Below are 23200 nucleotides of genomic sequence, written 5' to 3' on the forward strand. Positions count from 1 at the left end.
GCAATCTCTGCTAAAAATAATTATTTTTTCTCTAGTATAAAATACTGCAATGAGCTGGTTCTGAACTACTGCACTCAATAGATTCTCCTGCCTCAGCCTCCTGAGTAGCTGGGACTACAAGTATGTGCCACAGAATCCAGCAAGTAGAAATATTTTTAAGAGAAAAAGTGCCTTGGGATTCTTGTCAATATACCCTACATCATGTACCTGGGGGCTCCTCAACCTCAAATAGTTTAGTTCTTGTACTGTTGATCAGATTTTCATTACTATAATGAAATACTTGAGGCAGGTTAACTTTTTTTTTTTAAAAGAGGTGCAACTAGCTCACAGTTTTAGAGATTCAAAACCTTGTGGCAGAGTCCCAAAGGTGACACAAGGCTTCACAGGGGTAGAGATAGGGAGTGTGCCTGTCTTTGCCTTTATATCTCATCTTGGTCCGTCTCTTATAAAGCCACCAGGATTCAATCAGTGGGCTTCACCCCAATAACAATATCTAAACCTAATCACATTCCAAAGCCCCATTTCTAAATCCCATAGTGGAATGAAGTTTCCACCCTCTTAGTACTATTAACACAAGATTTAGGGATTGCACTCTTGTAAATTCAGGGGTAGGGGAATAAACCATATTCAAACCACGGCATGTGCTATTTAAAGACAATCTTTTTTATGTGTGCTTTAAAGGGATTACTTTGAAGATTTTAATTTAGCCAAGATGGTGAGTTTTAGTTTAGAAGTTATGAAGTTTATGAACATAATTGAAGTCAGGATTCTCAAGGCATTTTGCAGACATTAGAGAACACAATGCATCCTAGCCCTTCTTTCTTTCCTTAGTCCCCCACTGGCAAGTGCTGCTCCCAGAGTGCTGACATCCTGCAGTGAGGTGAGGGAGAAGTGCAGAGGCAGTGTCTTTTATACCAGTTTTAGCTGCTGCATTTGATAGGAAGACTTTTCTGATGTTTCACGCTCCATTTTAAATGTCATTACTTGTATGTTACACTGATATGCATCCTCAGGTAATAGGAATTTATAATTTATTACTTATCAGTGAATGAATGGGCACCTCCATATGACTCAAGGTTAGAGTTTAGCTGCCTCAAACCCTTCATGTTTCCTTGAAATAAACTCAAGCAGATATTAAAATGTTAGGATTATGGCAATAAAGTCCAAGCTGTCTAGCACCCAGGGAAAGACCCACTTCCTTGAATAGCTCATGGGCATCTACTGTAATGTCAGGTGGTGGTTGTTAATTTTTTTTGCCCAAACTATTTGCATGAAAGCCCATGTAATGGTATCGTATCTAAGGGTGTCCTTCCTTAATGACTCTGCAACAATCACAGTAATTGCTAACATCCAACAAGGGTGACTCTCCTGTTGAATGCAGAATAACACAGGAATATTGTGTTATTTATTAACCCATCAATTTTACAACGAGGAAATTGAGGCACAGAGGATAATTTCAGTCACTTGTGTAACAGTTCAGATTGGGCAAGGGGTGGACCTGGGTACAGAGCATTGCTCATACCCACCATATTGGACAGCGTTCTGTGGTCATCCTGGGAGCCCAGGGGCTGCTATGAGGATATGAGCCCTCTCACCTGCAAGACCCCCAAGGCCTGTGGCCCTGGCCATTTTCAACTGAAAAATCCCATGATCCAGTTCTCTTAGAAAGAAATTATCATTTTTAAGAAGAGCCAATAAATTCCACCCTTGGGAGGGGCTTCAGAGTCCACCTAAGAGCCACAGCCAGTGGACAATACTCTCAGATGCATAGGATATCCATTTTGGATGCTTGAAGATATTTTTGACAGAGAACTTAATTCTCAGTTCAACAGAGCAGAGAGTCCTATGCTAATTGCACTTTCATTCAATGTTCCTCTCATCGAATAGAGCTTCTTATGAATGTTCACACTGCACAATCAGAAACCTCAAGTGGCTGAAAAGATTCAGGGTTTGCCAAAAAGTGGCCGCAGTTGACCCCAGTATAAGCCCCTCCCCCACTCAGAGGCCTCTTTCTTTGAGGTCCTCTGCCCGCTTCTCAGGCTCCTGGGTGGGGCTACCTGTGCTCCTAAGATCTCCAGACCTACAGGCCCAGGCTCATTTCTTTTTGGCCAGGAGCCCTTCTGGAGATCCCCAGGGGTCCCCAAACCTTTCCCCAGGACACACACTCTGTACATGTGGGGAGAGGTATCTCTTGAGGCTCAGACAGACAGGGCACAGTTTTGTCTGCAGTCTCCTTGGCACGCAGAGTGGGCGCCTAACTCTGATTTCAACAGGTAATTTATCTTCAATCCATTCCATATTTTGGAGGGAGTCCTAGTTTTTTCCTCTGGCACATGATACTGCTTACCAGGACCCAGCGGCTGTTCTCCTTTACCTTACCTGGAGACTGGTGAGATCCATCTCTGTGACCTGTGGTCCCTTGAAAGTGCAGGGTATGAAGCTGGTCAGCCGGCAGAGCCTGGCCTACCCCTCTCCCCAACCATTAATGCAAACAATGGCTCTCCACCTTGGCTGCAAGGGAAAACTCTTGCAAATTTCTAAAAATACAGATGTACAATCCTAGCAAGATGCTTTTACAACCTCCCAGGTCCTCTACCATCAGGCAGGGATGGAAACTCTAGACCTCCATTAGCACAGGAACCTGAGGTTCTCAGCCTGTCCAGCCTGGAGTGCAAATGGGACTATAGAGGTAAGCCTGACTCTCAGGTTTGTCCTGCCACCTCCTCATGGAGAACAAACATCCTTCCCGAGTACAGTTTACCTCAGCTCTACCAGAGGCCCTTCTACTACCAATGCATGGAGACTCATGTTGTGAAAGCCAGAGGAGATCTTGACAGAAATTGAGACTACACAGCTGGTGGTCATGGAGTGCCACACACTCATGTGTCAGATTCACAGAGCTTCCAATGGGGGCTTAGAACATAGCCTCCTGAATCTCTGGGTCCGGTAAGAAGAAGGTCCACCCTCAGGTGGATGTCTCTACTCATCATCCACAGAGAAGCAGGCCTCTGTGGAAAGGGTGATTAGGGACTCTTCTTCCCCCAGGCTCAGCCTGGAGTTGTCTGGCCCTAGCACAGACCAGCTGTCCTGAGAAGAAGGAGAAATGTGGCCTCAAAGGCCACAGAGATGACTCATCCATAAGCAATGCTCATATAAAGGGGTTTACCAAATCCTTCCTTCTGAAGTAACCAGATGGGAGGGAATGTCCATAGGCATGGTGAGTGCAGAAGCCTGGAGACATGCCTGCATCCTGCCTTCCTTACCTCCTCCCCACCAGTGCCCTTACTCTGGGGCCCTGTGGTTCCCACACATACCTCCACAGCTTTGCACAAGATGTTGTGGATTCCTGCCTGTCAAGGCCCTTTGTAGCCTCCTCCTCAAACAGGACTTCACCTGTCACTTCCACTAGTGTATCTGTGTATGGCTGTCTGCTCCCCCTAATGCTGAGCTCTGAGATGGGGCCTGGTATTACTGAACTTTAGAGCCATTTGGTTCCTGGAACCAGACTTCTCTCACAGAAGGTGGCCATGAGAGTGTGCCGGGTTAAGGGACACACACACAGCCTCCAGGGATCAGGGAAAGGTAATCGTCAGCAACAAAGGCAGATGTCCAGTGTTATGAGGTGAGCTCCTGTGGGGCCCTGCCTCCAGAAGAGACCCAGTAAAGCAGGAGAAGCTTCTCAGTCCTGGTGGCACAGGCAGTGACCCTGACTGTGGCCACAAGGGGCAGAACCAGCAAGGTAACAGGCCTCCCCAAGTGTGGAACACACTACAAAGGCAGCCCCACAAGAGCCCTCACACTGGCAACAGCTGCTCTTATAGGGAAAGCTGTCACCATTGCTTCTTGGCCTTTTGGTTAAATTAAGTGTAGTATCTTCTTATCGTTTTAATATCTGATACATCCTCTACCCAAGGACAACATATTAAATGGATTTTTGGAAGTAGAGCAAGGTTTAGTGGTGTATTCCTGTAATTCCAGTGGCTTAGGAGGCTGAGGCAGGAGGATCACAAGTTCAAAGCCAGCCTCAGCAACTTAATGAGGCCCTAAGCAACTTAACGAGAACTTGTCTCAAAATGAAAAAATGAACTTGGGATGTGGCTCAGTGGTTAAGCAGCTCTGAGTTCAATTCTGGTACCAAAGTGCCAGAGCACTCCACTCCGTTCCATTCACTCATCAGGAAGGTCCCTGTTGGAACTGGAAGCAGCTTCATCTATCTTTAAAATGTAATGATCACTTCCACTTCTCTGGTTCATTTGCAGAAAATAGTAAAGGAAAATCAAGATGATGTCTATACATCCTAAGGCCACGTAATGTCTATGAAGCAGAAATAAATAAAATTCTACTTAAGAAAAAATACAGAATCATTGTGAAATGTTATGTGGTTGAAGGTGCATTTTCTTTGCTTTCCTTAGGCTTGCTTCCATCTACCAAAATTATATAATTTTTGCATCTGAGCATTTTAGATGATGGCATTACAGAATTTCCACCTGACTTCATCTGTTTCTCCTCCCTGTGTTCTCACAGTTCTGTGCCAAAAAAAAAAAAAACAATATTTAAGCCCACTACTGTGCTTCTTTTGTCAGCCAGCATATTTCAAAAGAACATCTAAGGGTCAGATGTTGTCATATTTTATAGTCTGAATAACCAGAAAGCTGCTAAAAATTGAGAAAGGAAACACCAGTGTTCTTAAGCACAAAGCTGCGTGGAAGATTGCTGGGGGGAGAGGAGTAGGTGTCTTTTGCTTACCTTCCTCTCTGTCCTCCTTTGTTCTCTTTTTACAAGCCTACCTTTTCCAAGTCTGTCTTTCTCTCTATTCTCCTTTTCTTCTTATTCCCGACCACCAGCCCTCTTCTCTGCCACTGCTTTTCTTTCTGTCTTCTCCCTCTGCATCCCTTCTGTGTACCATTGTCCTTTAGAAATGAAACTTTATATTTGCATCAGTCAGCTTTCCATTACTGTGACAAAATGCCTGAGATAATCAATTTAAAAGAGGGATATATTATTTTAGCTCAAGGTTTCAGAGGTTTCAGTCCATGGTCATTTGATCCTATTGTCTTTGAGCCAGTGGTGAGGCAGAAAATCATGGTAGGGACTACATGGTAGAAGAGGCTGCTCACTTCATGATGGCTGGGAGCAAAGAGAAAAAGAGTAATGGGGTACCAATATCCCCTTTAAGAGAATAGCCCCATTGATCTGATTTCCTTCCACTAAGCCCCACCTCCTAAAAGTTTCCCCCCTCCTAATAGGACCACAGGCTAGGGACCAAGACTTTAAGATGTGGACCTTTGTGGGACACTTTTACAAACCACAGCAGTACCCTAAGGGTTTTAGTTGTTATTTGTGTGTGTGTGTGTGTGTGTTTTGCTGTTGTTGCTTTGTCCTATTTTGCCTTTTATACTCATTCTATTTTCTCTACAGGTTTGAAATTTTTTACCTTGTATTTTGAATTAACAGCTTAATTAGATGAACTTATGGATTATAATGTGATGCTTTGACTTATGTACACATTGTAAATGTTCAAATCAGAGTAATTAGTGTATCCATCACCTCATACATTTACCATTTGTGTGTGTGTGTGTGTGTGTGTGGTGAGAACATTTAAAATCCCTTCTTCTATTATTTTGAACCATACACAGCAATAGTGTTTAACTGTAGTCATCCTACTGAGCTGTAGTGTACTAGAATTGATTTCTCCTATTTGTCATTTTGTACCATTTGCCCAATTCTGCTCATAAATTTTAAAATGAATTCCCTGAGGTGCCTGTCTGCAGTGTCCATCACGTTCACGTTCAACTCCCAGGAGCTGTCAGGTGACCATATTCCACCTTCATGGGACTCTCCATTCTAAGCCCAGGGTTTGAATCTTGTTTTCCCTCATCCAGCAGCTTCCTCACTTGCTCTGTGTCAAAGATAGGAAAGGGCTGTGTCAAGCAGCACTCTGCGGGATTGGTTCTAGGACCCTGTCATATAGCAAAATTCATGGTTGCTCAAGTCCCTTGTTTTATAAAATGTTGTAGTAGTTGCACATAGTATCTGCTACCATGTCTTTGAAATCATCCCTGGTATGTGATATCTAATGCAATGCACATGCCATGTGAATAGTTGTTATTCTGTAGTGTTTGGGGGACGAGGACAAGTAAAATAAGTGTATATATGTTCAATATGGATGCAATTTTAAAAAATATTTTTCAATCTGTGGTTGGTTGTATCCATGCATCTGGAACCCATGGGTAAACAGGGCTGACAATATGCTACAGAATATGCAAAAAGGAAGGAATAAACCAAAAATGAGGATTAGTAGTGTGCTGGTAAGCCAGGTCCCCATCACCCCAGAGAGTCTTGATGTGTAGCAATTGCTAATTTGTATGTTATAAATACTCCCACCATGTCTGCCAATGATTGTGGTTTGCAAAACTTTCAAATATTTAGTCATGAACTTTAGAGAACAGAGGGGAGGTGGCTTCTGTGTAGGATTCAGAAAAATAAGAATCCTGTGGGAGGATAGGGGGTATAGCCCCTTCACTCTTATCATGTGAGACACTCTAGATTCAATTTCTACCACCCAAAACAAACAAAAGATTTTTTTTTTTGCCTGAAATGGGTCTAGGGGGCAGCCGGTCCAAGTTGGAGCAAGTGGACATAGATTTCCAAGATGAGTTTCCAAGAGCATATGGTAGAAAATGAAATATCTAGCTGAGCATTTTGAGGAAGAAGAAGAAAGAGCTTAGATGAAAAGAAATTCTAGGCAAAGTAAGAAGCCATTAATAATTTCAGGAGGAAAATGTAAAAGAAAACAGGTATTGAACATCCACCATTTAGGCTAAGAGTGGACAACATTTGCATGGGTACAGAATGTTAAGATTGGCCAATGATTTAACTTAACATTGGACACAAAAGCACTAGGGCAGCAGGGCAGAGGCAGCATGTGCCCGCAGGGGAGGCGGCAGGGAGGGTAGCCAAGTCCAAGTCCATTGTTGATCACAGGGAGTAACAATATCATCTGAACTTGGTAAACACAGAGGTATCCATATAAGAAAGGTTTTTTGGAAATATGGACCATAAATATCTGATATTTTCCCTACCCTACCTCTTCCTTCCATATCCGTGTCTGTCTGTCTGTCTGTCTGTCTGTCTCTCTCTCTCTCTCTCTCTCTCTCTGTCTTGTTCTTTCTTATCCTGGGATTCTGGATGCCTTTCTTTGGTGTATGAAGAGAGGAGTCAAGGACAGGGAAGACGCATTTTCCAACTCTCCAAAATTTTCCAATCTCTTGTTGTCTACATTGCTAAGAATCTATTGAGGCCCATTGACTTCAGATTAGTATTCATATGTGTTCACGACATTTTTTTCCTAGAATTTTATTTTGGTTGGAAAAAAGAAAAAACTTTCTTTTTGTCTTTCCCTTTGCGCCCTTCTCTTATTTTCAAGTTCTTCCAATTTGTCAAGTCCACCATCCAGTCTTTGGGGTCCTATATCCCTGGAGATCCCCTTGCAGAGCCAACAGCCCTGTCTAGCTCTTCCTTCCTGGATCCAGTATTCTCCTCTTCCACTTTAGGATACATCTTTGGAGACCTCCTGAAGAAGCAGGCATGAGTCCTTAAACATAGTTCTAAGATTTTCATGCACCCTTGTACTGGACTGACAGTGTCTCTGAATATAGAATTTGAAAGGATTTTCCCTTCAGAGCTTTGGAATTTGTTTTCATCGCCTCAGGACATTCCAAACTGGCAATGCCAGTGGGACGTCAGTAATATTCTTCATATTAGTGACTCTTTTCCTCTCTGGAAGATTTTTCCATCTCTTCTTCATATCCAGTGTTCTGAAATAACACCATTACCTGCACATGTGCTAATTAAAACAAATTTAAATATAGGAAGCACCTGAGACAGTGCCTGGGATAGAGTGAAGTGCTCAGTAAGTGGGTGGCATAGTTGGTGGCAGTGGTGAGAAAGATAGTGGTTACAATAGTGGTGGTGATGGTGCTGATGGCAACGATGGTGATGGTGGTAGTGGCGATGGGACAAAAAAAGAGGAAATTATTGATTGGCTCTTGAAATTTCTATCTTGAAGTGACCCACATCATTTCTTCCCAACTTTTAACAAAAATAGGTCACTGAGGGATATGTGAGCTCAAGTGGTCTGGGTGAAGGGCAACCCCCCTGGTGCCCAGGAGGAAAACTGGTAAATGTCCATTCTCTTTAGCCATATTCCTGTGAAATCATTCTACCCAACTCCACATCTGCCACAGAAACTCACACCTGAGCCCCTCTGTCAGTGGGAATGTAGCATTCTCCTGCTCCCATCCCATCTTCAAGACTCTGACACTTTTCATCTTTCAAGTGAGAATCGGGCATGAGACAGGTTGCTTCAAATGCTGAGGTCACATGTACAGATCTCCCAGGGGTCCCCTGAAACTGCCCTTCCTGTGGCTGGAAAGTGGAGTTATACACAAAGATCTCATTGCTTCCCTGTGGAGGGGAACAAATGCACAGTAGAGTTCTTATGTTCCTCATCCACCATGGAGGGAACATTCTAAGAACCGCAGTGGATGACTGAAGCCACAGATAGCACCAAATCCTATATTTACTGTGCATTTTCCTATGCATGAGTATCCATAATAAAGTTTAATTTATAAATTGGGCACAACAATAGATTAATATAATAATAAAATAGAATAATTATAACGATATACTTTAATAAAAATTATGTGAATGTTCTGTGTCTCAAAACACAGGACATTCCACTAATATTTTAATTAATATTAATATTTTCAGAGCAGAGTTGACCACTTGAAAGAATAGAATGTGAAACAACAGGTAAAGGGGATACCACACACCAATGCTCTTTCCTGGAAAGTTTACATCAGTGTCTTCTCTTTTCTTATCTGGAGCTGGATGGTATTAGTCTCTACAGGTTTCATAGCTCATAGTCTTTTGCCTGCTTCTTTCAGCCTTTGGGTATCTCTATCTGGACATGAAGCCTTATGTACTAGAAGGGATTAGAATCTTCAGTGATCTCTTCCAAGAAGTCTCTAGAATCACTGAATACATTTGAATCTGAATCCTATCATGAATTTCACCAGACAAATTCTAGATTCAACCTAATAGTTCTTCCTTGAGTGAGAAACACATATACGTAGGCACACACACATAAATTAAAAAAAAAAAAAAAACTCACCTCATCAGATCTCCCACCTGCCTTGTGATTTTTAGAAGAGTGTTCCCATGGTGATTTTGAAGCTGCCTTGGCAGGAGGGATTAGATGTTAAGGGTCTACAAGAAAATTGAAGTACCCTTGTGAGAAATTATGAAGGTCTGAACTACATATAGGAAATAATCATAACAGAGACAATAAAGAAAAATAAGAAGGTCAGGATTTCTTGGTCTTTCTCATGGTACATGAAAATTGCAAATCTTTTTGTAAAATTGTAAATCTTTTGTAAAAGCAAAGAAATACACACACATATGGATATAAATTAGAAGGTAATAATAAAAATATTTTTTAAAAATTGTTATAATGAGCATTGATGGTTTTCTGAGCACTCCTCTACCCTGAATTGTTTTAGATTAGTAGAGAATAAATAAGGAAAACTGTCTTTTAAGAAGAATGAAATTATGGCATTTTCTGGTAAATGGATGGAGCTGGAGAATATCATGCTAAGTGAAATAAGCCAATCCCCCAAACCAAAGGCTGAATGTTTTCTCTGGAATGCAGATGCTAACTTACAATAAGGGTAGGGGTGACCAGGGAAGAATAGAGTTCCTTCAGATTAGGCAGAAGTAGTGAAGGGAAGAGAGGGGGTATGGAGATAAGAAGGATAGTAGAATGAATTGGACATTATTACCCTATATACATATATAATTACACAAACAGTGGGATTCCACATCATGTATAACCAGAAGAATAAGAAATTATACTCCATAATAGATGATGTATCAAAGTGCATTCTACTGTCATGTATAACTAATTAAAACAAATAATTTTTTTTTTAATTTTTGAGGAGTTAAATCCATTTGAAAGAAGCTAAGGAGGCTCAAGTTCTCAGACAGCAGAGCTAAGCAGTTTATGATTCTTGACAATGTATCTGGTTCCAAGTGTTCTGGAACTTAAAGTCAAAGGAAACCCTGGGTTACAGAGATTTAAATTTTTGACAACAGAAAACAGATGCCTCCAATTGTAAAGACTAAATATTTCCTGAAATGGAACTCGCTGAGGAATTTATTGCAAGGCTCCTTGCAGTAGACAATAAATTCCACCACAATTTTACATGAAATATTATTGAACATCTTCGTACAGAACTCCATATGTACAGAGGACGTGCCAGTGAACTCTCCACAGGGGCGTCTTTAGTGAGAGCATCAGCTCTGGGAATTCTCATGAGGTTGATGAATCTGAGAGCCCCAGGAGCGGCGAGAATGTGTTCCCACTACACAGGTCTCTCACATCCAGCACTGCAGAGCTTAGCTCCTACCCAGACAGGAAACTTTCAAATCTGCTCTAAGGACTTTCTTTATTCATCATGTGAGGAAGCCTGTGCTTTTCCTAAATGAGATTGAAAGTCATCCAACCATTTTAATTAGAGAAAAGATAGGATCAGTCTTGTGTTTTAGGAGGATCTCTGGTTGTACTGCAGATTAGTAATTGGGGTGCAAGGCAGAAACAACAGGGAGAGAAACCAGAAAAGCAACTTAAAAGATGAGAGAAGAGATTGCAAGGAAAGTCTGAACTGAGGTAGAGAGGAGTAGATGGATTTGAATGGAATTCAGGAAATAAAGTCAACAGAGCAGAAACTAGTGACTAATTGGACGAGTTGGTGACAGAGTCCAAGTAGACAAACATGACAAATTACTCTGGCCTAGGCCCCTAGGTGACATGTGTGGCCTACAGAGAAAGGCAGAAGCAGTCACAACAAGGGGATGAGAAATGCAACAGTGTTGAACTTAGAGGCCGAGGTTTAGGAGAGAGACTGAGGCTGAAAATCAGCTCTGATTTGCACCCATCTGGTGGGTGATAGGGACAGTCTTGGGAATGAGGCCATCCTGGGCACCTGTGTAGAGTGAGAGTGAGAGCAGCCTGTGGTGAGGGAACAGTCTTGGGGAAGAGATGTGAGAGCCAACACAGGAGCCACTAGACCAGTGGCCCCAACCCGGGTGAAGTTGGTGTCCCAACATTTAGGAAAACGGAGTTTCAGGAAGGAGAAAACACATTCCAGATGACTCAACAAGGACTGCAAAGTGAGTGAGTTGTCCTCCCCAGGACAGGCACCCAGCGGCTTCCAGATCTAGGCCATGGGAGGGACGAGGTGCTGCACCTCAGTTGGTCAGGACTTTGGCTATCCCCATGGCCATCCCTTCCCAGCAACATCCTCTAGAACTTGATGGCCTGGGACTTGGCTCCTCCCAAGGCTTCCTTCCCAACCTGCCTAGACTTAATCTTTCCATTTTCTAAGAGCTAATCCCACCCTGTAGGAAAAGGACAAAGAAGCTGAGAAGCATAAACTGATTTTAATTTACTAGTTCATTGAAATGATTCATTTTAAATATTCTGATAACTAGCCAGGCTCAGTGGCACATGCCTGGAATCCTAGCAACTCCCAGAGTTGAGGAAGGAGGATGGCCAGTTAGAAGCCAGCCTCAGCAACTTAGCAAGACCCTATCTCAAAATTAAAGATTAAAAGGACTGGGGGTATAGCTCAGTAGTGTATATATATATTTTTAAAAGAAACCGAGGTGTTAGAAGTTTAAAATTTGAAATGAAGGTGAAAATTCTAAGACAAAATTTGTTTTTCTACTTATAAATGAGACATGCTAAAAATATCCAAAGAAAAATAACTAGGAAAGAACACTCCTTCCATTAAAACACACCATGCTTTTTGCTTTTTTTTTTTTTTAATAAGAACCAGCAGCATTGTGGATTTTCTAAAAGTCATAAATTGTTTTGATATTTTTTAGTAATGCAATAACCACATGTTTGATATGAGGAAAATATGACTGAAAAATTATGTGTTGCTCTCGGAAAAAAAAACTTGATTTTTCTCCTTGTGTCTAATATAAATCAATGTACTTTTCTAATATAAAATGCAAAAAGGTCACAGTTAATGATCCAAAATTACATAGCAAAAATATAAGTAAATGATCTTATCATTTGTCTTAAATGTATTTCACATTTAAGAGCTCTATAGAATCTAAATTAGGTTCAAAGAAAGCCAGTTAATCTTCCAGCATTTTAGAAGGGTGCATAAAAAGGACTAGCCAGCTATTTCCATCTGGCCTGCAGGCCTGCACTACTGCTCAGGAAACCTCACACCAGGGGTCTGCAGTCCTGGCCACTCCGAGTTCTTGGGTGTCATGATCCTGGAATGTTCACACATTTTAAAAGCCATTCTCTCCAAATGTTCAACATAAGACACAAAGGATGACTTATGGGTTACTTGGTAGCACATTTTTAAGAAATTGGTTTCAAAGAGAGAGTAACACACACAGAGAGATCAAGGTTATTTTCTTAAATAAAAATAGGATTTTTTATTAGAGTATGTAACCCTTTATATTGGTTTGAAGATTATGCATGACAAGGGAATGCCTCTATTTAAATTTAAATGCTAAAAAAACTCAGATAAGCAGGAATTTCAGAAGTGTTCTCCAATTGTAATTTTGTTTTGTTTTGTTTTTGGTGCCAGGGATTGAATTTAGCCCCTTATGCATGCAAGACAAGCACTCTACCAACTGAGCTATATCCCTAGCCCCTCCAATTATAATTTAAGGGAAAAAAATGAAAAGAAGGTTTGTTAAAATTTATACTATGCACCAGAAACCTATTAATTTTCATAACAACTCTAAAAGGCAGGGATTACCATCCTCATTTTACAAATGAAAAACAATGTACAGAGAGTCAAAGTAGGCTGTTTAACTATCATTTATTTACCTAAAATAACTAAGTATATAGTTAATATACGTAAATGACAACTAATATATAACTGATAACAAATAGAAATATATGTAGTTACGGTTTACAGTTACTAATGTGTAATAATACTAAAATTATATAACACATTTATATATCAGTAATTATAAAGCTAATTATATTCACAATGGAGCTACAAGACACATTGGCCATCATCTGTTTTAACTTCTCTCTTTCTCTTTTACATTCATTTCACAAATGGAACTGAATGTATACCATGTGTCAGATATTTCTACATGCACCATAGTAAGAAACTCTTAGAATCCTACCTGATGTCTGAAAACACCAAATGTTGGGGCAGATGAGAAGCATTTGAGAGAGAAACTGGTGCAACAGTTTAGCATTATCTTTTTTGAATAATAATACATATCATTTGAGGTGTTGTAGTGAGAAGTCTAGGCAGATCATTGGAACCAGGGCAGCATTGTGTCTAAAAGTCCAACACTCGAAGGAACTCAAATGTCCACCAACAATAAATGAATAAATAGAAAGTGGCATATGCATGCAGTATAGTCTACTGCCATGAGAATGAAAGAACCACATTAAATACATTGATGAATTCAACTTCCAAACAAAACTCAGCCAAAGACTTTAGAAACAAAGGTGTATAAATAGGGGAATTCTATTACTACACAGTTGAAAAAATAAGCTAAACTGAACTGTTTAGGAATACCTATGTGGAACGCAAACTTCAAAGAAAAGCAAAAATATAGGCATCCAACAATTACGATGGTGGTTGCTGCTAGGGCAAAGTTGGGGAGGCTGAGACAGGAGGGTTGTGAGTTCAAAGCTAGCCTCAGCAACTTAACAAGACCTTGTCTCAAAATAAAATATAAAAAGGACTGGGGATTTGACTAAGTGGTTGAGAATCCCAGGGTTCAATCCCTAGTACCCCTCCCCCCCAAAAAAAAACTGGGGAGGCAGCTCAAAAGAAAAGGTCTCATCAGGTCTTCGGTGGTACTGACAGTTTCCTGGGCTTTGCATGATTATCTGTTAAGTTGCACATCTTATGTTTATGCATTATAAGTGTGTTTTATTTTACAACAAGAATATTAATAAAAATGCTAATTTCACCCGACTGAAATATATATATATATATACACATGAGTGTGTATATTTTGTTTGTGCTCAATAATTACTTGTGGATATAGATATTATATACAGTTTTTGCTTTCTGTTCTTTAATTTCAGTGGTTACCAAATTTTCTACAACAAACCATATAATAGTGAACTTAAAAGTCACTTCTAAAAATGAAGGAAAATAAGCCCACCTTGGATTGGCCTGGCTGGTGGTGGCCCTCAGGCTGGGATGCTGAAGTCAGGGAAGAGAGGTGGGGGAAGGCCAGCATTCCAAGGGAGGATTTATGACTTTGGCTGGACTAACAAAACTACCTAGTGATTCGCTCCTGGCCCGGGACTAGCCTTTGTGTCCTGGGATGGTTGAGGAATGTTCGCTCTGTTTTGACAACCATGAGAGCCCAGTAGGCAGAGGGGCGCCAGGAGGACTGCAGAACAGGGGCCCTTTGTGTGCCCCCTGCCCAATACCAAGAGGCTGCTCTCATTTCTCCCTCTCTTTGGATTATTTGGAATCCTTTTAGGACAGTGCTTGGACCCAGCCATAGCTTCCTGGAGCTCCTGAGACTTGTCCCTTCCTTCTCCCAGCCCCAATGGCCTCAAGGTCATGCAAGTAAGTCTCTTTCCGTCTCTAAAATCCCACGAGGCCTGGACTGCTCAGAGGGAAGCCAATGACACTAAGGTTAGGCTACACTACTGCTTGAGGAAGAAAAATAGGACAATAGGACCACAGCTTTTCTCCACAGAAAACCAGTGTTTAAGAGAAACACCAAAGACTAAGCTGCTGCCATGGGTGGTTTTTAGCTTAGTTTGAGTATTAAGTTATGAGCAGGTGTATGTTTATCAGAAATAATTTTTCAAATCATCCCCAAATAAGCTTGGTTAAGTTGTCAGTAATTAACGACAGGTTTTATAGTGAAGACACCAGTTAAAATGTACCAAATGGGGGTCTCTTGTACATAGTTGCGTATCAACTGCCAAAACAGAAAAAAAATCAATATGTCCTTTCAAGAATGACATTTATTTCTGTAAATAACCACAAAAGAGTTATTGTCTTCTCTAGCTGGGATCTATTGACTTTAATCATGTTTTAAATATTTTCAGGTAATTCATTCTTAAAATACCCATATCCAGGGGAAAAAAGAAAAAGGGAAAATGAAGAAAGTAATTTGAGGATGTCATCAAGATGGCAGTGTAGGAAGCCCTAGTCCTCATTCCTCCACAGAAACACGGATGTAACAACAAAACTGTTACCAAATTACTTAAGAGAAATTCAGAATACAGCTAAAACAGTAGAAGCATCCTGAAGGACCACCAACTCAAGACAGTGAAATTGATATGTATGGGTAGGAAGAATAATTTTTACTTTGTCCACGTTAGTCTCTCCCCCGAAATGGCTTAACTCAGATCCAAGTTTGCCTCACTGTGATTTCCCCTATAGAGTGTGTGCATTGGAGTGGGTATGAGATTGGAGAGTGCTGCTGGCCTCTCCGGGAGCCCTCAGGTGGACCAGTTTCTTTTTTACTTCATACCATGCTGAATAACCAACAGAACTCAGTCCTCTGGGATAGCTAGAAACAAAGAAGAGGAAAGTGTCCTTGTACAATGGTATTGCTCTGTGTCATCAGGGAAAAGCACAGAACAGAGGCTTTTCTTTCAGGAGGAAGATGAGAAAGTGAAGGGAACCTTGTACCCCAACCTTACAGTATGCCTCTCAAGGGGTTGGTCTCTGTCCCACCTCATATCAGTTGAGCACTGATAATAATGAGAATCTCTTCCAGTCAAAACAAGTCTGAGAGAAGGAGATGCTTCTTCTTCTTTTTAAATTTTTCTATATGGGGGATTAAACCCAGTGGTTCTCTACCATTTAGCTACATTCACAATCTTTTTTTGTTCTTTATTTTGCTAAGAGTCTTGCTAAGTTGCTGAGGCTGTCCTTCAGTTTGCAATCCTCCTGTCTCAGTCTCTTCAGTTGCTGAGATTGCAGGCATGCAGCATCATGACTGGCTCGACTGCTTCTTATAATGCAAGGGTTCAAAAGTTAACTTGATCAAGCATTAGGAGAGACTTAAAAAGATAAAGAGAAAAAAATCGGGAAGCTTACTTAAAGAAATAATTCTTAAAACTTCCTAAATCTGAGAAGGAAAATGAACATCCAGTTTCTTGAATCCTGAAGGGGACCTCAATAGTTGAACATGAATATATCTATATTGGACACATTACAATCAAATTGTTAAAAGTAGAAGACAAACAATTTTGAAAGCAGCAAGGGAAAAATTGACTCGTTTAATACAAGGGAGCTCTCATAATACTCTCAGTGGATTTCTCAGCAGAAAAAGAAGAAAATGAGATAATATATTCAAAGTTCTTAAAGATTAAAAACAAAAACAACCCTGCCAACCAAGAATAATGTACTCTTCAAAGCTGTCCTTCATAAAGGAAAGTGAGTTAAACATTCTCAGACAAACAAAAGTTGAAGGAATCCATGATCTCTAGACCTAATTTGCAAGAAATATTAAAGGAAGTTCTTCAAAATGAAATGAAAATATAGTAATTAAAATCCTGAAAACATATTAAAGTATAAAGAAGCACGGTAAAGGTGAGTATGTATTCAAATAAAGAGTAATGTGATGAGAGTGACACATAAATCCGTTTCAACTCTAAAACATAAAAATAACTTCAGCAATTTATTAGTGGAAGCACAATACAAATTATGTAAGTTGTGATATCACAAAGTGTGAGGGAGTGATAGTCAACTTTCTGTCACTGTGACAAAATCTGAGATAAACAATTTGTAAGAGGAAGAGATTTCTTTTGGCTCATGGTTTCAGAGGTTTCAGTCCATGGTCACTTAGCCTAGTATTTGGGGCCTGTAGTGACATAATACATTAGTGGTAACAGGAGTACAGTTAGAGAAGGATGTCCCATGGTGTCTAGGAAGCTGTGTGTGTGTGTGTGTGTGTGTGAGAGAGAGAGAGAGAGAGAGAGAGAGGAAGAAACTGGGATCTCAAAGTCCCCTTCAAGGGATGCCTCTAATGACCCATCTTCCTTCTGTACAAAGGTACTTGACCAACTTGAGCTTTGGACAAGCATATATACTCCACGCTTTCAGGTGACAATGGATCAGTCAATATGGACTGAATAGTCCTCTATCCCTGGGGCCTGAATCACAACTTAGGGGCCTGCAGATCCTGAGGCCCCCTCCTTGGCCATCATACTGTATTGTGCCTCCCACAATAGACACAGATAAACAAGAACATGAGAAAGAATTTGAACCTTTTTCACTAAGGCATGACTGAGCCACTGCTATAGTCGAACCCATGCTTGGGACGTAATATGACTTCCATGGGTGGGAAACCCATCAGTATATTACTATACAAGGCAGCTGAGTGGGAGGATTTTGAAAGAAAAGGCATGCTCCCCCAGGAATGCAATGTGCTGAGGAGAATGGACCCACAAGGGCCAACAGGGCTATGGCCCACCTTCAGTTCTGGTTATGATCCCTCTCCTCTCCATTATGAGCCCTCAATTAGTTTCTTTCAAGACTGCATTCATACATAAACCCAAGCCAGAGAAGTGGAATCGTGGCAAATTCTGAGAACAGCATAAATTCAACCTCCTAGCATCTTGTAAGAAAGAGTCCAGATACCTCAAATCTCTAACCAATTCTAAAGTCTCCACAAACCCATCAATGACCTTACTTGCAACCTTAATGGTATTGCTGATGCTTTACTTAGCCAGATTAAAGGGAGACATAACATCACATTTCAGGGCTCCTTGGAGAGCAGTGAGGGTTGCCCCTGAAACCATACAGATGTCATACCTCCATAAATGTTCAGAATGTCTAAAGGTGGATCTGTGAATAAATCCATGGGCATTCTGTAAAGGAAAATAAGCCAAGGGTCACAAAGTGACAGGACTTGCCAAATGCAGAGAAGCTAAGAAAAGGCAGAATTATACTGTAATTCCAGGCATTTAAAGACTCATTCCACAAATTATATTTTAAAATATATTATCAGCAACAAAAGTGAAATATTTTGCTTAAATATTGCACAAGATTTTAAAATGTGCATCTGTATATGAAGAAAATAAAATTGATGAAAACACTGAAGAAGATCTGAATAAATGGAGAGATAGCCCATGTACATGAACAGTGTTTTTTAAAAAAAGATTGACAAGGAGTCCAATGGAAATAGCATTTATTTAGAAAACAAAAAATGCAAGTTAGATATGCAGAATCAGGGCAGCCCTGGATAACCTATAACACAGGAGAGGCTTTTACCATAGAAAACTTCCACAGTATTTGTTTTGACTGGGAAGAAGTCCTAAATTGCAAAACTTATTCTGGTTTGTTAATTAGGGTACTCCTCGCAGAGAGATGTTGAAGACTTGAAGATACTGACTTCAACTGTCTATCCAAGTCTGTTGGCACACTCTAGAGTTTAGTCTTTAATAGGTGTGAGTAGCATCGTCTCTTCGGACTGTACTTCAGAAAGTCTTAGCCTTACTTTCTTCCACAATAGGGATATTTAATATTGTCAAGACACTAGTCCTTTCAAACTTGATTCAATGCAATTCCAATAAGAAAAACCACAAGTTAGTTTGTCCATATTGACAAGTTGATTCCAAAGTTTATAAAAAAAAAAAAGGCAAAAAACTCAGAATCACAGCCCAATGTTGAAGAACAAAGTTTGAGGAATGACTCTATCTGACTCTAAGACTTGCTATAAAGTTACAATAATAAGATTGTGGTGCTGGTGAAAGAATAGACAAATAGATCAATGGAACAGAGCAGAGAGTCCACCAATATAATCAACTGATCTTTGACAAAAGAATAAAGATGATGTATTAGAGAAATGATAACCTTTCAACAAATGACAGTGGAACAACTAGATATGCACATACAAAAAAAAAGAATCTACACAGATTGTAAACACTTTACAAAAATTAACTCAAAATGAATCAGAGTTCTAAATGTAAAACAAAACCCCATAAAACTCCTAGAAGGTAACAGAGAAAGGTCTAGATGGTTTTGGTATCACAATGACTTTTTAAATCTGATTTCAAAGTCAAAATGAAATGATAAGGTGGGCTTTGCTAAAATTTTGGAGTTCTGGTTTGCAAAATACAATGAATGAAAAATAAAAATCCATAGACTAGAAGGAAGTAATGGAAAACACATATCTGATAAAGGACTAGTAGCCAAAATATATAAAAAAAACTCTGAGAACTCTAAATAAGCAAACAAAAAACCCAATTAAAATGGGGAGATAATCTGAATAGGCACATCACCAAAGAAGATATATAATAAAAGATGTATAAAAAGATGCTGAACACACAAGTCATCAGATAAATGGAAATTAAAAAATAATGAGATACCACTATATACTTATGAGAACAGCTAAACTCAAATCACTGACAAAACCAAAGCTATAGAGAATGTGAATCAAAGGAATGCAAAATGGTATCTCCACTTTGGAAAATAGGTTGGTGATTTCTTACAAATTTAAACATATGCTTACAACATGATGCAGCAATTGAGCTTTTTAGCATTTACTCAAAAGAGTTGAAAACTTACATCCACACAGAAACCTGCAGATAGATGCTTATATTGGTTGTATTCACAATTGTCAAATCTTGGAGGAACCAAGATGTTCTTTAGTAGCTGAATGGATAAATAAACTATGTTACCTCCAGATAATGAAATATTCAGGGATAAAAGAAAATGTACTATCAAGGTATGAAAAGATATGGAGGGAATTCAGATCTATATTAGTAAGTGAAAAAAGTCAATAGAAAAAATTTACATACTGTGTTATTTCAACTATCTGACATTTTTGGAAAAACCAAAACTATGCAGTGAAAAGTTAAAAGTGAAAAGATCAGTGCTTGCTGGAGGTTTGGGGCCTAAAAGGATGAAGAGGTAATGTCAGGGACTTCTATAGCAGTGAAACTACTCTATATGGTGCTGATGGTGTGTACATGCTGTTGCACATTTGCTAAAAACCAACAGAATGTGCAACACCCAGAGTAAAGTCTAAGATGTAAACCAGGAACTTTAGGTGAGGATCTGAGGTGTATGGTCATCAGTTGTAACAAATTCACTGCTCTGGTCTGGGAAAACATTGAAAATAGGGGAACTGTTGAAGGGTAATTCTCTGTACTAACCACTCAATTTTTCTGTAGAACTAAAACTGTTCTAAAAAAAAAAATGTATTAAGCCAGGTGTGGTGGTGCATGCTTACTCAGGAGGCTGAGGCAGCAGGATCACATGTTTGAGACAAGTCTTGGCAACTTAGCAAAAACCTGTCTCAAAATTTAAAAAGTGGGGCTGGGGATATAGCTAAGTTGGTTGAATGCTTGCCTTGGATGCAAAAGGCCCTGGGTTCAATCCCCAGCACATAAATAAATAAATAAACAAATAAATAAATAAACAAATAAATAAATAAATAAGGGTCGGGGTTGTAGTTCAGAGGTACCCCGGGGTTCAGGGTTCAGTTCTCAGTACTATAAAAATAAACAAATAAATTGCTTTATTTTTTAAAAAAAATCAAAATCATAAGACTTTTATATTTATTCACCCAAAACCTTTCATTCATACTTTTTATGGCTGTAGTAGGTTAACTGATATTACTTTCTGAGGGTGGGCGCTGGAGATGCCCCCACTCTGGTTCAGGTATCAGCACTGAGACAACTGGTGCCTTTCAACTCAGTGCGCAGAAGGGACCCACCCAGTTGCAGAACCAACTATCCTTTGAGGCTCTTGGGCTTAAAGGCCTGTTGGCAGCTCCTGTCATCAGAGCAGCCTCTGTGTTTGGATTCTCACTGTGATAGGTGGGGCTAGGGAACTTGGCTGCTGTGCTGGCAGCCCAACGCAGGAATGTTTGGCCAGCATGGGGGGCTACTTACAGGAAGTGAAAACAGTGCCGCTTGGCTTGGGAGGTCTTTTCAGGCAAGTCTCGAGTAAAAGTCCAAGTAACTCGATTCTCCCTGAGCTTGTGCAGAAGGGCCAAACTCCATCCTTCAGTGCTGTATTCTGGGAGTTTCCCAAAATATAAGTGGCAATTCACAGGGCTCTGTAGACAAGCACTCTTCAGTCCTGTCACTGGTAAATGGACAGAGTCACTAACATCAGAAGACCCTGGTTACCAGGCTTCATTGTTGCTTGAGGAATGGGAGACATTGGGATCACCCTGCACCATGTCGCTGACCCTGGAAAAGTACAAATTTGTAGTAGTAGCTGTTTGTCTCATCTGCTTCAGACAACCAGCAGCACCTTAGAGAGGAGACAGCAAGAACATGGTCCAGACCAAACAAGCTCTTGCCTCAGTTACTCAACCTCTCAGATCTCAAGTTTCCTTGTCTGTGATCTGGGGCAACTGAGCACTGCAAGAGTGTTGCTCAATGTGTGTAGAAGCATTGAGAATTCAGAGGCTCTAGTGAAAATTATTGTTGTTCAATGTTTAACTAAAAAGTATATTCCCCATATGATAGTTTATTTTTGTTTCCTACAAAAATTTTAAGTAGGCAAATACTTCCTCTAGAGCACATAGAACTGATTTTTGCAAGATTGTATCAGTACCTGTTGAAAACAGAGTGACACAACCAGTGTGAGGAATGTCCACTCATTGTCTGAAGTGCCTTGGTGAGTACAGCCTGCAGTCAGAGGGGCCTGGGTCTCACACCAGTTTTCACCAGGCAGCTGTGCCAAGCACAGCAAATCACACCACCTGCAGGGTCTTGGTTTCCAAGAGCATGAGTATAAAAGGATCAAGGAGGACAGAGTCTGCAGTGATCCCAGAAGAGGCCACACACAAGCCACTCACCTCCAGAGTAGAGTCTCTCAAAGATGCCCTTTAGAGGGATGACCTCATATTAATGGCCCTGACCTGATGTGTCCTAGTTCCTGAGTATGGTGTACTCCCCTTTCCCTCATGCAAAGACAGATGCACAATACTTGTGGTGCCATGGTCTCCTCAGGAGTCACAGGAATTTTTCAAAGGAGAGAGATCAGCCTGCCTCCTCTCCCTATTTTAACTCTATGAATGCACTCAACAGAATACTGTGCCCTGGGAAATGGTTGGGAAATGGTTCTCCCTTCTCTTTCTAGTCAATCGCTTCACCCTAATCAGTCTCCCTGTAAAGCTTTTTATATGTTGATTTCTTGTTAGTGACATTTGGGTTTGTAGACTGTTCAATCCAAAACTCTAGACAGAGACCTGTGAACATTCATCACGTCACCAGGAGGCAGACAATCCAAGAACAGTGGACAATGCAGGAAAATCAACATGGTAGAGAGGTGGGCGAGAAGGCAGCTTCCCCTGAGATTCCACGGCATCATGAAGCCAGCCTCACAGATTTCACCCAGGCTTAGAGTTTGCAGTGAGGGCACAGAGGCCCAAGTCACAGCAGTGTGATACTATCAGCTGCTCACATAACAGGCTGGTGGGCAACTATGCCAGGACAGCCAGCTGAGGGGCATGTTTGCTGCCCACTGATGTTGGAGAGGAGGCAAACTCCAAGAGGCCAGCATCTCATGGTGCCTTGACATAATGCTTTGTCCATGATTGTGGGGACATCCCTGTGAAGGTATCAGGGGATTTCTCTACTTGACCACTTGGCAGAACCTTTGTATGCCAACATGCATGACAAGGAAATGCTGACCACGGATTGCAGCTGTTGTTCCATACCCTGGTGGCATCCATAGTCTAAGATTTCTGTAAATTCTGGCAATCTTGAGGTGCTGTGGCAAAGCAAATGCTAACAATCACCTCTAGCTCTAGGAACCTGGATCCCATCAGATACTTTTATGTATGGAAGTTCTTGTTCCTTGGATGTGGCAGCCTGACCCACCCCTACATGCACGCATGTGCACACACACACGCATACACACACACACACACACACACACGAATCTCATTCCTATAGATAGCAGACTTAGTGAAAATGACAAAAAAAGCAGTCATCCTCCAGTCACATGGCACTTCATACCCACATGACCCCTTTTGCCCTCTCCTGTACCCTGGATTAACCCTGTGAACCCCAAATTTTCCTCACTGTATCTGTAGAGCAAGCTGCCCTCCCTGACCCCTTCTCCCAAACTAATTTCTAGAATCACTTTCATAAATACCAGATGTTCTTACAGGTACAATGGCACATGCCTATAAT

At 40.7% G+C, this 23200-nt stretch overlaps 1 non-coding gene across 1 annotated transcript; it reads left to right on the plus strand.

Moving 5' to 3' along the window:
• Nucleotides 1–3835: 3835 nt before the first annotated feature.
• Nucleotides 3836–4033, plus strand: LOC125611556. The gene has a single exon (XR_007341770.1). It is a non-coding gene; the product is annotated as a U2 spliceosomal RNA (small nuclear RNA).
• Nucleotides 4034–23200: the final 19167 nt, after the last annotated feature.

The sequence above is a fragment of the Marmota marmota genome, unplaced genomic scaffold, assembly GCF_001458135.2.
Source record: "Marmota marmota marmota unplaced genomic scaffold, marMar, whole genome shotgun sequence".
Classification (NCBI taxonomy): Eukaryota; Metazoa; Chordata; class Mammalia; order Rodentia; family Sciuridae; genus Marmota; species Marmota marmota.